The following is an 18075-nucleotide window of genomic DNA, read 5'->3' on the forward strand; positions in this document are numbered from 1 at the left end:
TTTATGTTATCACAAATGGAAAGCTTTTGCAAATGATCCCAAAAAGGGCACCAGACTCTCTTCTCTTCCTTTAGTTGTTATTACCCAGCTTACAAAAGCCATTAGTCCTGGGTTCTGGGCTAATGTTTCCAAACTTAGCCTCATATTTCTGAACTGAGTGTGTTGCTGGGAGAGGAGGAAACACTTTAGAGAACCCTCTGGGAAAATAATACAGTGCAGTTGAGTCAGGTTAACTGGATGTCTCCCTTTGTTTCTATGTTCCCCTAGGCTATCCATGTCCCCTGCACAGTTTTGGGCAGAATACTGTATTATGAGCCCCTGAAGATCTTAAGGCCCACCATACATCTAAAGCATGAATGGTGATGTCACTGTGTCCAAACGGAAGCCATTGGTCATGGTATTCCAATAAGACAGTTGCCACCACGTTCTTTCATTCTTTCAATATTCAACATCTTTTGAGTAGCTTCAGTGCATGAATTTCTGTGTAAGGGTGCTAGAGAAGAGACAGATGACTAGTTTTGGTCCCAATCCTTTAGTTAAGGTGATAAACTATTAATACATGTCTGATTTACACAATAGTATAGTGGTTAAGTAGAAATGTAAGACAATACAAAAGAGATTCCAGAAGGCACTGATAAGTACCAAAGATTTTCATTTTTTGGAGGAAAAGTCATCTTGACCTGTGATGGTCAGGAAAACCTTCATGGAAGGCATTTGAAAATAAGATTAACCTAAGTTTTATCTGTCATTAGATGGCTATATATCTGTTGGAGCAGAATAGTCTAACCAATAGCTTATGATACTCAATGAGTTTACAGGTAGGTCTCAATTAACGTAAATAATGAATCCTCTAAAGTTGTGGCATTATTTGAATTCACACCATATAATTCTATAGCTGGAATCAATTACTTTATTTTACATAATGATAACTTTGAATAGTACAAATTGAAATATATTTGACCACTTCAGTAGATTCATTATACTAATCTATAAGTAACTGTATTTTGGACAAAATCACCTGCTTTAGGGAACTAAACCCAAGTTTTGAAACCACTCTGGTTTCTAGAGTCAAGTTTCTATACCCATCTTTGGGCTTCAAGAGGTCAATCTTATAGTTTTTAATGATGGGATCACCCATAGTCATACCAAGGGGAGAAAGGAAATGATAGTGATAACATTAAAAGGAATTTAGAGATGATCTGATCCAATACCCTGATTTTACCAAGACAGAAATTTAGAGAGGTCAGTTGCCCACCAGTGTGTTTGTTTATTTTGGAGTGTGATTTAATTGATATAGGAACTGCCTTTACCAATACAATACAAATTAACATCCGGTCTATAGAGTCTTAGAGCCTTGGGCCCTGGGCCACTAAATGACTTGCACAAGGTCGTTCATTAAATATGTTTATAAGTGTCAGACACAGTACTTAAACTCAGGTCTTTTGGAATCTGAAGCTTACCATCTAACCACTACTACTCCCGAGTGAACCCAGGACTTCTAACATGAAATCCAGTGCCTTTTACATCTGTGCCTCAGTGAATATTCCTGAGATGTGAGCTGCCTTCCTGCTTTTCCTTGTGGTCAGCTATAAGTGTGACAGAGGGTGAGTCCAGTATAATGAGAAAGGTCTGCCCTCTGCCAGATGGACTAGATTGCACTTTAGAGTAAAACATTAACTTGGCGGCTGATATAAATGTCCTGAGCCTTTCTCTCTGTCTCTCTCCTTTTGGGTCTTTCGTTTCCTCAGTCTTTGGCCTTTCTGAGATGGCTTTGGTGGTAATCTCCTGCCAACATAATTCTTTGTGAGTTACTTTCGTTTGTAAAACCTTTCACCGCATGAAGATGTTCTATTTAATTAGTAAAAGTTCAATTTTTTTGTCACTGACAGAGCACCGTACATCACCATGTCTGGAGAGTCATTAGCTGGAAAATTAATCAGGGTGGAGAACAGCTGAATAAAACCCCAGTCCTCAGTGTAACTTTCCACATCCCTGGCTCAGCTGTGGATACTATATGGAGCCAACTCTCAGAGGACATCTTGGACTATTCCCACCAGTGAGAAAGCACAGTGAGTGTGGCTGTTACTCACCCTGGCAGATATTATGATATGGCTGCTAAGGGACAGACCAGAGGGGATAGGGGAATGTAGGCCTGGATATGCTGAGCATAAAATTGCCCACAGGGGAGTTCCTTCGACTGTGTTGAGTGAAAGTATTTATCTGCCAAAGTCTCTATTTCAGTTCAGGTATGTGTCAGCTATTTTTGTCCCCAGGGGATAGAGATGAGAGCTGGGGCTGAGACCCAGGGCCTACCTAAAATTGGAAGTTGCAGAGAGAGCAAAGTTACGGCTCCATTCTGGACAAAGAAAAAAAATAAAAGGAGGTGGGCTGAAATATGCACACAATACTTTGAACAATGATTAATGTTTACAAGTCATTCTAGAATGACTGCATCTCTCTGGAGTCTCAGTTTCCTTATCTGTCAAATGAAGGCAGTTCAGAGAGGTAGTCCAGCCTCTTCATTTTAGAGAGAAGCAAAATGTCTTGCTCAAACTTGATGGATTCACATTGTAAGTGGCAGTGTGAGAGCAAGAACCCAGATTCTCTGACTCCTAGCCTAATAGTCTTCCTACATCACCTATTACCTCCCCCATATTAGAGGCAGGTAGGGGGTGCAGTAGGTAGAGTAGAAGACTTGAATAAATAGTTTAATCCCTTTCAGCCTCAATTCCCTAATTAGTAAAAAGAAGATAATCACACCTGCCTCAAAGTATTATCATGATGATGAAATGAAATAACATCCAAAGTGCTTTGTAAGCCTTAAAGCACTATATGACAATAATAGATAGCATTCTATAGCAACCACTCTGTGCCAGGCACTTTACGTATCTCATTGGAGCCTTACAATAACCCTGGGAAGTAGGTGTTTGGTAGTATTATCCTTATTTTATGTGTGTTTTCATCCTTCATTGCCTGAAGAAGACCATGCCATCAGAGAAATAATGACATGACTTGCGCTTGACTTTGTTTTGAGTGAGGGAGGGCTGTGCAGGTCACCAGCCTCACTTCTCCTCCTGAGTCATCCGAATCCAGTGACCAGATATTCATCAGGATGACTGGAGATGACCCAGGTTGAGGCTATTGGGGTTAAGTGACTTGCCCAAGGTCACACAGCTAGTGAGCATCAAGTGTTTGAGGTGAGATTTGAACTCAGGTCCTTCTGACTCCTGCACTGATGCTCTATCCACTGCACCACCTAGCTGCCCCACTGTTATAGGTAGCTTCTCAGAAAAGGAGAAAAGATAATCCTTTTTCCAAAGCAGATCAACAAATGTTTTCCAAGATAGAACAAAGGGACATTTAAATGACTTGCTCATGGTCACATAGGATGTGTAAAAAGCAGAAATTAAATCTAGGTCATCCTGACTTCAAGGTCAGTCAGCTCTTTCTCCACTACAACACACAACCTCCCCTAAATACGGAGGACTGACTATTATCTAGACTAACAATGCATCTGTAGATAAATCTGATTATTTATAGGACGGTCAAAGACTCCACCTCTGCTCTTCTTCTCTTCTCATTGTTATTCCAGTCACTCTCTAATGTTGGATTTTTCCTCTTTTCCCAGTCTACTTTCTTCACATCATACTCTAGCTGGTGACTTGATTTACTGTCTTGAACCTACTCCTTTGACTCATCCATTTAGACTTCACTCCTCTCTCTGGCTACCCCTCCCTCCCAGGTTCTGGGACTTGTTTGTTCTCAGTATCTTCATGTCAGGCCTGGACCAATGATTTTCTACTTCTCAGCTGAGGCTGACTGTAGTTAACCTATGCCCAAGATATCCCCTTTTGTTCCAGACCTCTCTCTAGGTTAACTCAGTCCATCCCAGGCTTCCTCTAGTTCCTAATGCAATGTTAGGAAACAATCAACGCTTGAGTTTTGGATTGATTATTTCTAGTGGGGGCTGTTGTTTGTGTTTTAGACTACACATAATGCAAAACACAGCAGGAAGCAGAGAGCCTGAAAATCGGTAATTGTAATAACAATACTAATAATACTTTGTTTTCATATAGTACCTTTCATCTGATGTACTCAGAGTGCTTTCATACATTAATTAAATCTCACAACACCCCTCTGTGTTAAGGTAAGTACTCTATTTCATACCAATTTCAGAGATAAGTAGATCGAGATGAGGATACCATATATAATCTTTTTCTTTTTTTTAAAGTAAGATGAATCACTTGTCTGAACTACATCTGGAGCAGAAGGCAGAGGTCTTGTTTCCCAGGGTGCTGAATCATCCTTAGAGGGCATTGTTTCATGAAGGAAGCAACCTGGCATAATGAAAAGAGAACCAAACTTGGAGTCGAGTCCAAGGGGGAACACGCTCCTCCCATCCTCTTTCTTAAGACTCACTTTCTTCATCTGGAAAATGGGAACAATAAGTATACTGTCTATCTTGCAGGAATATTGTTAGGGAAGCATTCTGTAGAGTACTATATAAATGTGAGCTATTGTTATTATTGGGCATTCCTTGTTAAGTCTCAGTTTCCATATCTACAAGCCAAGCAGGAGTTTGGCTTCTTCGTATGATATGCTGATCTCTCACAGATCAAAGGAATTGTGTATACACAATGTAATAAATGGGCAGCATGTATTGTGGAGCAGAAAATGAATTTGGAGCCAGCTTCTCAGTGCCTGCTGTGGAAAGCTTTTTGTTGGTGTTGTTTTACTTCATTTTGCTTAATTCACGAGAGTAAAGCTGGGGGAGAGTCTGTGAAGGATTGTGTGGGTGGAGAAAGGAAGCAGGTGTGGACTGATGCTTGGCATAAATGAAGCCATCTCATTTCAGAAAAAAAAAGGAATAATATTTGAAATTAAGGGAACCTGATTCTGTGCTAGACTTGTTCTTACTGCCCAGGTGACTAAATTTTCCCCCATTTTCCTGCTCTGTTGAACTGTACATAGAGATGTGAAAACAGATGTCAGGAGTCTGAGGTTTTATTACTGGACAAAATGACGGTGTTGTCTTGAGTAAGTCACTGACTCTGAAGCACCCTGGCTATCTGTTAATTCTTCTGCCAAATGTAGGAGTGAACTCTGATCTCTAATGTACTTTCTGACTCTGACTTTCTGCATTTTCACTTATCTTCTAGCACTAACCTTCTATGTTATAAAATCCCTCCTTGTTCTAACAGTATATGTTCTATTTTCCAATCCAACAAACATTTAGCAAACACTTACTACATGCAATGTTCTGTCCAAGGGGCTGGGAACACAGAGGCAAAATGGAAAATAGCATCCATACTCAAAAGGAACAGAACATGAAAACATATAAGCACACAGATAACTTTTGAGGAAGGAAAGAACACTAAACGGCTAAGTGACTGTGTTCTAAGTATTTCTGTTTTTTAGGTTTTAACATCACTTCCTTGTTTTAAAAATAGGTATAATGTGGTCTATGTAATTTCACAATGCTGTGGTGAGACACCAGTGAAATAATGGAAGGGGCTGCGCTTTCTTTACCTGATTTCTCCTATAACATACCTTCTGAAATCCCTCGCTCACTTGCCACTCGCAGGTTGAGTTCCCAAAGGAGTGACTTTTCTCACAGGTACCAGAGTACTTTGTGAGTTTAAACTCCTAAAAGTGTAATTCACAAACCCCCACAGATATACTTACTTTAATAGTCAGTAGATTCAGTTAACTCAATGCAAAGTCATTGAGTAGCTGCCCAACATTCTTCCCATAAACCTGGGGAATATTCTCTCATAACTGCCCACAGAGTTAAGGAAAAGAGAGTGAACACAGACTAAGAGTTTACTGGTAGTGATGTACACACTTAGGGAACACATGTGGCCAAGACAAATTCATGCCTTCATCACTTCAGGGGTCCCAATGTCCTTTCCTCCTATTCCCTACATTGGTGAGCATCTCAGGTAACCAAGTCTTTTAGCCCTGATCCCTGAGCTTGCTCTGTCTCCAGAGGTTGACCCACAACTGCCATGACTAACTCTCTTGTTTTTTCCAGGTTCTTTTCACTACTTTCAGGGACCATAATCTTAGAAGCCAATGCCAGTCACCTTCTCTAATATCAGACTGGGTGTGTTAGTTCCTATTGAGCCAATAGTTCTACATAAGACACTATAGCCAATGGAAAAGGGGAGGAAAGAGTAGTTCTCTTCCCTTCCTACCTGCTGCCCTCTGGTAAATATTACATTGCACAATGTTGCCTCTGGCCTTGACTATATAGACTTTCTTTCTAGACTGGAAATTTGATTTTTAATGGTTACCAAGGACATTTAGTCAGCCAATGGCAAATATCTCTTTAATTCTATCAGAGAGAATTCTTTTTGCACTCCTTAAGATTATAATAACAGGGTATCGATACGCATTTTGCATTTTTAAAAAAAGTCACATTAATATATCCTTATCTCTATTATCCATCTTTAACTTTCTTTGATGACATTGATTGACTGCTTGGGGGACCCTCTGAAGAAACACACTATATTCTCATCCACTCGACTTCTGAAGAAAGTTGGATTTGGAAGCAGAAGACCTGAATTTGAATTGATGTACTTCTATTTATTAGCTGTATAACCTCAGGCAAGTTATCTAACCTCTCTGTGCCTAAATTTCTAATCTATAATTGGTAGTTAACCTAGAGGATCTCCAGGATCCCTTCCCACTCTGACCCTGTGACCCTTTGAAATATACAGGGCATCTCTGTTCCTTCTGTTATTCATATTCCCTATGACTAGAATGTCTTTCCTGTTTCTGCACTTGTAGAATTTCTTCCTGTCCTTTAAAATTTAATATCCTTTCCTTCAGGAAGTCTTCTTGCTACTGTGGAAAGATTTCTGAACTTGGAATCATAAATTCTGCATTCAAATTATACCTCTGCTGTTTATTATCTGTATAAATTTGAATCACTTAATCACTGTGGTCCTCAGTTTTCCCATCCATAAGAAGACGTTAGAGTAGATGGCCTCTAAGGTCCTTTTAAGCTACAGATCTGTGAATCTATGACGAAGGTTAGCCATGACGTTCCTCCTTAGTTTTTTCTTAGTATTTTTTTCTACCTCTCCAATTGGCCTATTCTACACTATAATATTGTATATTACAGCTCTCTCATGTTTTTATCACGTCTCCCTACTAGACTATCATATCCTTAAAAGTAGAGACCAAACTTTGTCTAAACTTAGTATTTCTTCAGTTCTAGCACAGGACTCTCCATACAGTAGGTGTTTAACAACTTTCCATTGTATTATGGCTACATTCATGTAATGTTAAGAAATTTAGGGGAAAGCACCAGCATGTTATGTGAATCTAATATAAAGATCTATAAGAAGGAATGGACAGGACTCACGAAAGATAAATAGGTATGGATGGGTCATGGTCTGAATCATTAGAAGAGTTATTTACTGTCATGAGATCATAGATCCAACATCCCATCTAAATATCTATTGAATTATTACATTGTATATGAAAATAGTAACACAGCATTTGAGTATAAGGTGGCGTTATTAGTTGGGAAGGTGACTTTATACAAACTCTAAACGTGGGTTCAACAGTGTAGCTCACTCAGGGGTCTCTGGAGAGAATCGTTCTTTGCATACGATGTAGGATGATTATGTCTTTACATATTTAAACAGATAGATTCATAGATTAAAAATGATACAAGTTCAAACTAAACACAGATCCACAAGATTAATACTGCTATTTGGCAAAGGGCCTTCAGAACAAACCATCCGTTTGATTGCCTCCTGTCCTGTAGATTGGGCCACGAAGCTATCTCTGGACATCTGCATAGGGCAACAATGATGCCCCAACATCTGTACTCTCCTCCTCTGTCTGTGCGGCAGCTGCTGTCTCCACAACTGAGGAGACGTGTCCAGGGCCTTCCTTCCCACACTCTGACATTCTTCTGGATATACAAAATTGAAGAGTCAGTAGAGGTATTGGCCAACAGGACAGCTCTGCATAAATATGACTGACTCCTCATTAGAATGGAAACTGAGCAGCTCTCTAGCAGCTGACCTTAGAAGACAAAACACGGCAATAGGCTGTGATATGAAAAATATGTCTTTTCTCCCATATTGCTCATTGTCTTTTCTCATAGAAATTCAATATCTTCTGCATTATTCCTTCCCCCCAAACCCCTAGCCCCAAATAATAACTTGCCCACTCACCTAAGGTAAGCTATAATTCCCTTACTACTCTCTCTTTTCAAAGTTCTTGGAATCATACAGTGTTAGAGCTGAAAGAGAATTGTCTAGAACATACCACATTTATTAAAGCTACATACACACATATACATATATGAATGTATACATACATACATGCGTGTGTGTATATATGTATATGTGTGCATGTATGTGTGTACATGCATATATGTGTATATGTATATATGCATATATTAGAGCTATTAGAGATGAAAGGAGGTTTAGAACATAAAATTTAAGTTTTGAAGATAGCTTTGAAAATAAAATATCAGAACATTTTACAAACTGTTAGAACTGGAAAATACGTTAAGACAAAGAGTGATATGATGTAAAACTTAGAATGCAGGAGTTACAAAGGTCCCTAAAAACCCTTTCATCCAACCCCCTATTTTATTGATGAGAAAACTGAGGCAAAGTGGAGGATAGCTTGGTCAAGTCCAGGAGCTAGTTGGTGGCAGGAACCATAGCTCAGGTCTTCTAAATCTCAGGCCATTCCATTTTTCCTTGATTACTGCTTGGATAATCTCCCTGTGGCTTACTCTGGCCCTACTGGTTCTGGCTGGTTTCTAGGTAATGGCCATTCCTGGTCTCACTTACCCTGTCAGACTCAACCTTTCCAGGGCTATCACCCATAGATTCCCTAAAACAGAATATAAGTTCTAGTCAAACAGTATTCCTGTTGAGTCTTAGCCATACCATCTATGACTTCTCTCACTGCTCTCTCCACCTGGGTCAAATGATTAGAGATTTTAAAAAAGACCTTAGAGATTATCTATTCGAAATCCTTCATCTGAGAGAAAGGGAAACTGATCCCCAGAGAGAGAAATGTGACTTATCAATGATTACATGTACAATAAGTAGCAGGGTCATGATCTAAAACAGATTTTTTTGAGTCTAAATCTAGAATTCTTTACACTATTTCATGGAACCCCCTCTCTTCTTTCCCTATCCTTCTTTCTTATCTTTGCCTGCTCAAATCTTGCCTATCCTTCAAGGCCCAGTTATCTATCTATGAAGACTTCCCTGACCCCCTCAGCTCCTGGCACATAGTAAGCACTATGTAAATGTTAGCTATCAGCTTTTATCTATCGTCTATCTGTATACACATACGCAATGTACACATACATATTATATGTGAATATATGTATATTACATATACACATATATCTGGCATGACACATAAATATAATATATAAGATAAAGATATGTGCATGTGTAAATACTTGTGTGTATGGCTATATTTGTCTCTCTATATCTTGTGTGTAGTATGTATGTGTGTATACTGCACTTTGCAATTCTGCCTTGTGTTACATTTATTCATGCAGTCGTCTTCTATTGGCTTAATACAGTCTACCTGACAGTTCCAAGCAAAGCCCCTTGTATATAGTAGGCACTCAGTAACTGTGCATTGGATTGGATGGAATGATTATGCACAGTGAACAATACTTTCTAAGTATAGGAGAAAATTCGGGGCTTAGAAGGGACTTGAATGAAATTAGTTCTCTCCCTGGGGACAATCATGAGCACCAGCTTTGCTGAGCTCTCAGATTCACCATTTGGAAATTGGATTAAAGGTAAAAGATTCTGGGAGGCAGTGCTTGGGCTCCAAGTATAAGGATGATAGCTCACATTGCTTTAGCACTTTAAGGTTTTTCAAAGCATTTTTCTTATATGGACTCATTTGATCCTCACAATAGCCCTGTGAGGTCGGTCCCTGTTTTACAGATGAAGAAAAGGAGACTCAAAAAGATAAGTGATTTTCCCATTGTCACAAAATTACTAAATATCTACGGTTGACTTTGAATTCAGGTTTCTTGGAATTCCAGGTCTAACTCCTTGTCCCCTGTTCCACAATGTCCTGTCTTGCTTCTTTTAGGAGAGGTAATGTAATATAGAGGAAGGAGGCTGAGGCCTGTGTTCAAGCTCAAAATCAGAAACCTACTACATGTATTACCCTGGGAAATTCCCTTAACCTCTCCATGCCTCTGTTTCCTTATCTGAAAAAAAATGCCATGTTAATACTTGAATTGCCTACCTTATAAGATTGTTATAAGGAAAACATTTTGTAAACCTGAAAGCCCTAAAGAATTGGGAGTCATTATCACCCTGTCCATGATGATTTTCGCATAAGGCTGACAACACAGTACACACTCATTAATTATTTGTTGCTTTATTGAGACAGTGTGAAAAAAAAAAAGAAAGAAAGAAAGTGGGAGAAAAGGTACATGGCTTGCAGCCAGAAGACCTAGAGTTATTGATCTTTTTCTGCCATTTACCAGCTCTAGAAAATCATTGAACTTTTCTGGCCCTTAGGCTCTTCACCTATAAAATGTATATAATGATATTGGCACAAGCTACCCTACAGGTAGATGCTAGAAGGAATAGATGACATGATGAATATGAAAACAGAACCATACTTGGGGTTGGAAAAGACCCACAGGCCATCTAGTTCACTCCCCTATGCTTCCAGATAAGACATTTTGAGCCCTTGAGATCCGAAACAATGAAAAATGAAATAATTTCCCTAAGGTCACATAATGAGAAAGTGGCAGACGTGGGCTACAAATGCAGGGTCTCTGCCCCAAGTTCATTGCTTTTTCCACTACTAGAGCAGCCTGTATTTTCTCAGATATCAATTTCAAAAGATTCTGATGAAGGGAGTGCTAGTAGTGTTTAACAACCAGATCTCCAACAAGGCACAACATACTTTTAAGTTTAATTTGTATTATTAACATTGTCCCATCATTTTCCTAATTCTAGACAATAAACAAAATGATAAATTAATCAATCTCTTATCCACTTTCTGAGCTGTAAATGTTCACCCTGAAAAACTGAAGAACAGGCCGTCCTGATGATAGGAGCTGCCTCTAACACACGCCTGCTATGACCTACCTTCTAAGAGACTGTTCTCAAAGCTTGTAAAGTTTGAGTTTCTCTTTCTCTTTGTTTTGTTTAATTTCACAGTCCAAACTATTTCTGGAAATCTGCAGCATACAAATAAATTGTCATCTGCAAAAAAAGAAAAAACAAAAACAAAACTGATGAGAAAATTTAGAAGGGGGATGGGAAAAGAATCACACTTGACTTTTCTTTTTTTCTTTTGTGTATGTGTGTGAAAGTGATGAACTTCACACTCCAAAGAAAGAAAGAAACCAGAGCAAAAAAAAATACTCCACAAATTAGGAGACAGAGCTGGGTAAAGTAGATGGCAGGGAGGTGGGGAAAGTTATTGCAAATGGCAGAAAAAATCAGGAAAGAAGTGACTCAGGAGGTCATTTGCTAAGGACCCCTGCAGGGCCAGAGCCAGCAAGCAAATGTGCTCTACCACATAGATCCATAAAGGAAGCCTCAAATAAATGATGAGATAAGAATAGGGTTCTGTCTAATTCCCAAGATCTTCAAACACCTACTGATGTTCAAACCCAAAGCTATTGCTTTTCGGCACTCTTCCCATCTAGGTGATTTTTTTTTTTTTTGTGAGGTTGATTTCTCTATCTTCACCTTTCTGGGTCCATGCTGAGGCTTTGCTCTGGATTCCTGTGGCAGTGACTCTCTTGCTTCCTGCTTCCCTAGACTTCAAGCCAGTTCTGAACACTATTAACCCACTCTGCCCTATTGCTTCCTGTCACCTCTCTGACACCTCTCTACGAATCTTTTGTGTTCTCAGCTCCAGCTTACTTCAGCAATGTTAACAGGCATGGGGGGAAAGAACAAAATAATATGGCACATTTTAAGGTTGAGAATGTGCTCCCAGACAACAACCCTAGGAGATAGGAACAGAATGATGAGTCACATTTTATAGATGAGGAAACAGACTCAAAGTACTGAAGGGTTACCATCTTTTAGCAGCATACATTTGAGTGGATTCAGTCAAGAACCTGGATTTCATTCCCGTATGAGCTTGGAAAAGTCACTTGACCTCTAGAGGCTTTAGACACTAAATTTCCTTGTCTGTAAAATGTATGGGTTTCGTGAGATGTTGTCCAAGGTTCTAACTCCAAAATCCTATGATCCTTGTAGAGGTTATGGTTATGGAATAATATGAACACAGAAAGTAGGAAGGAGAATATGATAAAGTTATCAGGGTCCTTACCAATAAGAGACCTTGAGAGCCTAAGACCTGATCCCCTAAGAAAGGAAGCGATTTCCCTGAGATCACACAATTAGAAAGTGGTAGAGCTGGACTACAAATGTAGAGCCTCTGGCCCCAAGTCCAGTGCTCTTTTTAGGCTACAGCATCCTGTACTTTCTCAGATACCAGTTTCAAAGGACTGTGGCAAGAATGTGCTAGTAAATGTTTAACGACCAACTTTCTGAAAAGGTATGGCATGCTTTTAAGTTTAATCTACATTATTAACACTTTCTCCGTTATTTTCTTAAGTCTACTTATATAAAAAATGAAGAGACTACATAGAAGAAAGATCTCCTCTAGTTAGAAGATGAGGGAAGGTTTTATTGAAAGGCTTGGCCTTTGACCTGGACCTTCAAATGAAGTTCAATTCAACATGCCTTTATTAAATACTTCCTAGATGCCATGCACTACATTGAGAAGAGGGGATTTAAAGACAAAAATGAAGCAGTCCCTGCCCTCAAGGAGTTTATATTCTACTGGGGGAATACTTACATGTACACTGTAAGTAAATTCAAAGTATAGATAAAGTAAATTGGTGAAGGTTAGAACCCCTGGGGGGAATCCAGAAAAGCCAATCCTAGGAAAGGAAAGTTGAGTTGATGCTGGAAGAGAAAGAATTGATCATTAGTAGAATTTGATAGAGAAAGATGGGATTGGAGAAAGAACTTGACAGAAGACAATCCACTTTGGAATAAAGAGTACATTATTAGAGAAAGCATGTGAAATGGGGTTGGCAAAGCATGTGGGGCTGGATGATTGAGCTATTGGTATTTCATGCTAAAGATTTTGAACTTTATTCATTGTTCTAGTGGGAAGATATAGAAGATTTTTTTTAGCTGGAGAATGATGTGATTATAACTGAATCAGAAAGTTTCAAAAGGCAGCATTTGCAAGCTGCCTTGGAAAGATGTGCTAGGCACTGTGCTCACTTGGAGATAATCTAGAATTTATCTCTATTTTACAGATAAAGAAACTGAGGCCTCAGGGAGGTGAAGGAATTTGTCCAAGGTAATAAATATAAAAGTAAAGAGTTAAACTTAGGTCCTTTGACCCTAAATATAATGTTCTTTCTATTATGCCACAGTGACTCTAGATAATAGGCTATTTCAGTATTCAAAGTGAGAAATGATGAAAGTAAAAATTAAAGGGATGGGAAAAAAGAGAGAATAGATATTCAGATAGAATGGACAGAATCTTGGCTTTAAGCATGAAAAAACATAGAATTTACAGGTAGAGGCTCACTACTCACATGTCCAGGGACTTTTTCTCAGGCATTTGATCTATTACAGAATATCAATTTATCTTCTTGGACTCCTCCCTTCCCCACAGGAGCACAGGCATCCCAGCCCTTTCCTTCTGCTCAAAGGGAATCTCAAATACTAACCCTAAGCTGACTGAGGAAATGAGCAAGCATCACTGTAATTATCCCCAAAGGCCATGGAGACTGGTAGAAAGATGGTTCTTTCATTGGGAAATTGACCAAGTGTCTTGTAGGGAGTACTGAAACATTGGCATTAACCAATGTCAAGGGGAGCATGACTGACACCAAACAAAAGAACCATATAATTTTAGAACTGGGAAATTAGGCCACTGAACATTAGAACATAGAACATAAAATACTAGAGCTAGAAGGAATCTTTCCACACAGAATAATTAAGCTAGAAAGAACCAAAGAACATAGAACATTAGAACTGAAAGGGAACTGAGATCACGGAAAGTATTTTATACATAGTTGGTATTTTATAAATGCTTATTGTACAGTATTGGATTGGATTGAATAGAAAATAACTTCAGGACTTATAATGTACCTTTCAACACAGAATATTGGTTCACATTAACTATTAGAACTACAAAAGGCCTAAAAGAGACCGTTTAGTATAATCTCCTTATTTTACTAATGGGAAAGCAGGTCTATAAAGAAGGAATGCAGATTACCCAGAATCAGTCCCTTGCATAGCTCCTAGTAGAAAGCAGATCTCTAAAATTCTTCTGTGGTTTGATACCTTTTCCAACACCCTTCACCTACGTGATGTAGTGAATAGAGGGCTGGGCCTGAAGTCAGGAAGATGAGGCTTCCTGACTTCAAGTCTAGTCTCAGACACAAGCTATGTCACCCTGGGCAAGTCACTTAACCTCAGTTTCCTCATCTATAAAATGAGTTGGAGAAGGAAATGACAAACCACTCCAGTGTCTTTGCCAAGAAAGCCCCAAATGGGGTCAGGAAGAGTTGGACGCAACTGAACAACAACAAACTGTCCATCCCTTGCCCCAATCCATCGACCTGTATTAGACCTATCCCTGCAAAGAGGTTAATAAAATGTCAAAGACCCTTTTTTCCAAGAGAGGGAAACTGAGAATATTTAACCAAATATCCTTTCCTTACATTTTTATTCAAGGGAAGAGCCTTGGAACTCTGAGATGGGAGCTCTAGATATCAGTGTTTTGACTATGGCTCTATGGAACTTAGGGAAAGTCACTTCCCCCTCTGGGCCTCAGTTTATCCCTTTGTCAGTTGAGATAGATACACTGATAATTTCTAATGTCCTTTCCTTCACTAATATTTTATATCCTAAAATCCCTTCTACATCTAGCATTCTTATTCCTTAAAAGCTCTTCTACCTTCCTGTGGGCTTGTTGGCCTAGTTTCTGTAGGTTATTTTGATTTTTCTGTAATCAGTCTGCATCCCAAAGCCCACTGGGTGGCTCTTCTTTTGCAGTGTTTTTGGAAGTAGTCACCCTGTTTTCACTTATTAGTTATTACCAATCCAAACAAACACTTTCATTTTTTTCCTTAAAAAATCTGGGAGAAGTCTTTTTTGTTGTTATTAAAAGCTATCTTAATTATATATAAGCAATGGAAATTCATAAGGATCCATTAACATAATAAATAGAACTCTGTTCTGACTCTCTTCTTGATTCCCCCCTCACCCCATGCAGGAACCATTATCTGCTGCTATGTAGGGAAAGAGCATTCCTTTCCTTTACCCCTTGACCTTGTCCCTTTATCTGGGCAGCTTTCATGTTTCTATCATTTATCAGCTGTGTGTCCAGCCCCTCTCCACCTCCCCAGCCCCAAAGAGCAGAAATTGTGCTTTCTTGGGCTCCCAGGTCTCTCTATCAGGACCCATACTCAAAGAAATTTGTTTAGCCAGACTCTCTTCTGGTACTCCCAGGGGCCCAAGCAGGAGGTCTGGAGGCTCTAAGCAAGTATATAGCCCCTGCCAGTTGGCACAGGGAGATGGCGCACTTGGAGTGGGGATTGAATTGTTGCCATTGGAGATGGCAACAGATGCTTCTTGGTTGAGGATGAGTTGGTTATATCAGGGCTCTGTGGTTTGAGACAGAATCCCAATTATTTCCAATTAGGAGAATGTCATTGCATCTGCTATAAGTGGGCCTCGCCTTCCTGCTGCCAACCTGGCCTCATTTGTTTGAGAGGATGTACCTCTGCTGCTGACTTTAGACTCCTATCACCCCACCCCCAATCCTATCTTCTGCTACATTCTTTTTTTCTGTACCTAAGGATATTATCTATATGACAGAAGTTACTGCCTTCACAGCTATCCTTTTGCATCATTTCCCAAACACAAACAGGGTGTAGTTCTAAGAGTAATGATTTTAGAATCAGGGGACCTTGGTTCAAATCTCAGCTTCTAGGACCAATAGTTGTGTGACTTGAGGAAATCATTTCATTGTCTCAGTCTCTGGTTTCTCTTCTATAATAAATGAATTAGAGTAGATGAGCAGTCGGTTAACAAACATTTGTTAAGTATCTATGATGTATATGTAGGTACCGTGTGAAGTTCTTGGGATACAAATACAAAAAGCACAGACAATCCCTGCCGAGCTTATAGTGTTCTATGATCCTGAGTATCATCTAACTCCAGCATGATTCAATAGTTTTTGTGTTTGCTACCCAGCATGACCTGTCTTCTCTGTTTCCTTCTCTTCATTCCCAAGTTTGTCTTTTACTTCAGTGGGATAAAACTCAAATAGAAACTGGAACCACTAAAATGAATAGAAGAATCTTAGAAAACCACATACTAACATTATCTTTGTTCTATTGTATTTTTATTTATTTTCTTAAATATTTTTCAATCACCTTTAAGTCTGGTAATAGGGTAGTTGGTGAACACTGTGGGTTGTGTGTTTGACTTCTCTATTCTATTTCATGCAGGGTACTCTGAATGGGAGACTATCATAGGGTTAAGCCAACCCAGCATGATATATGCTCAAGGCAAAGAATAATTTGGTTACCTTCCTCTTGTCATGAAACACAAGATGTACAAGGTCATAGAAACAGGGGCAGGAGAGGGAACACATATATTCATGTGGAAAAGTTTGGCACCCATCACAACACAATGGATCTTGAAAATTTTCCTCCTCAAAAAAAGCTTCATCACCCCTTTGCCTGTGGTTCTCATGGTTCTTTATCCATATATGTATCCTTAATGCAGAGAAAGAAGCTGAGAGTACTAGTCTGGCCCGTTCATTTTACAAATGAGTAAACTAAGGCACCAAGAGCTTATATAGCTTGATCAAAGTTATACAGGTAAGAAGTGGTGGAGGTCGGACTTCCTCTAGCTAACTCCAAATTCTTTTGGGGAGGAAAAGTGGAAGAAAGAGTAATGTGGGAATCTCTCCTTTACATCAAACCACCTCTCTAACTTAGAATAAGGTTTAATCACATATTCAAACTCCAAGTTTCCTCAGAGCCCCCTTTTCCCTGAAAAGTTATCTACATAAAGCCTTGGTTTTTAAATCAGGATCAATCAACAAGCATTTATTAAATTCCTACTATGTGCCAAGCACTGTGCTAAGTAGGTTCTGGGTATACAAATCGAAAGAATGAAGCCATCTCTACTTTTAGGACCTAGTTTTTCCGACCTAGTCCTATTAGCCACAGTAGCTTTAGACAAGACACTTCCTCTCACTGATCCTCAGTTTTCTCATCTATAAACCTATGCCTTGCTTTCTTCATTGGGGTTATTGGGATCAATTGAGATCATAATGGCAAATGATATTTAGAGCTTTAAAGTTGGTACAACACTTTGTGTACAAAAATTCCTTAATCACAATAGCCCTATGGGGTATTTTCTTGGATTGGAGATAGAGTTAGAAAGCAGACCATTTGCTCAGTAAGACTGATTAATGTCAATAGCCTATTATAATATGGAGCACTGCTATAGAGTCAAGAGACCTGAGTTTGAGTTTTGACTGCCATTAATTAGCTCTGTGATATTGGGGAAGACATGTCCCTTTCTCTGAGAAATTATTTCTCTATCTATATACTCATTTAAAAAAATTTTTTCCCTTCCATTTATCCTTTTTAAGTGACTTATCCTCCTTATGGCCCTAGGCTCTTATAAAGAATTGATATAATAATGGATATACAATTCTTTATGACCTAGAAAGGGCTACATACATATAAGAGATGGTTATTATTATGAATCAAGCTAAAAACCTTTGTTTTAATTAGAATATGTTTTTTTTTCTTGATGAAAAAGATATTATGGACCTGTCAATGACAGAGGATGTGCTTTGAATTCTCCAGAAATTGGAATGAGTTTCTTGAAGCTATCCACATACACAGATTTACAATTTTATGTCTAAGAGGACAATTCAGAGACCCCGAATTTATAGTTAAGTAGATTTAAACCTAGAAAGGAGAAATTACTTGGGTCATGGGCTCATATGATTTGGATGTAGAAGGGA

Source organism: Notamacropus eugenii, chromosome 1, assembly GCF_028372415.1.
Source record: "Notamacropus eugenii isolate mMacEug1 chromosome 1, mMacEug1.pri_v2, whole genome shotgun sequence".
Lineage (NCBI taxonomy): Eukaryota > Metazoa > Chordata > Mammalia > Diprotodontia > Macropodidae > Notamacropus > Notamacropus eugenii.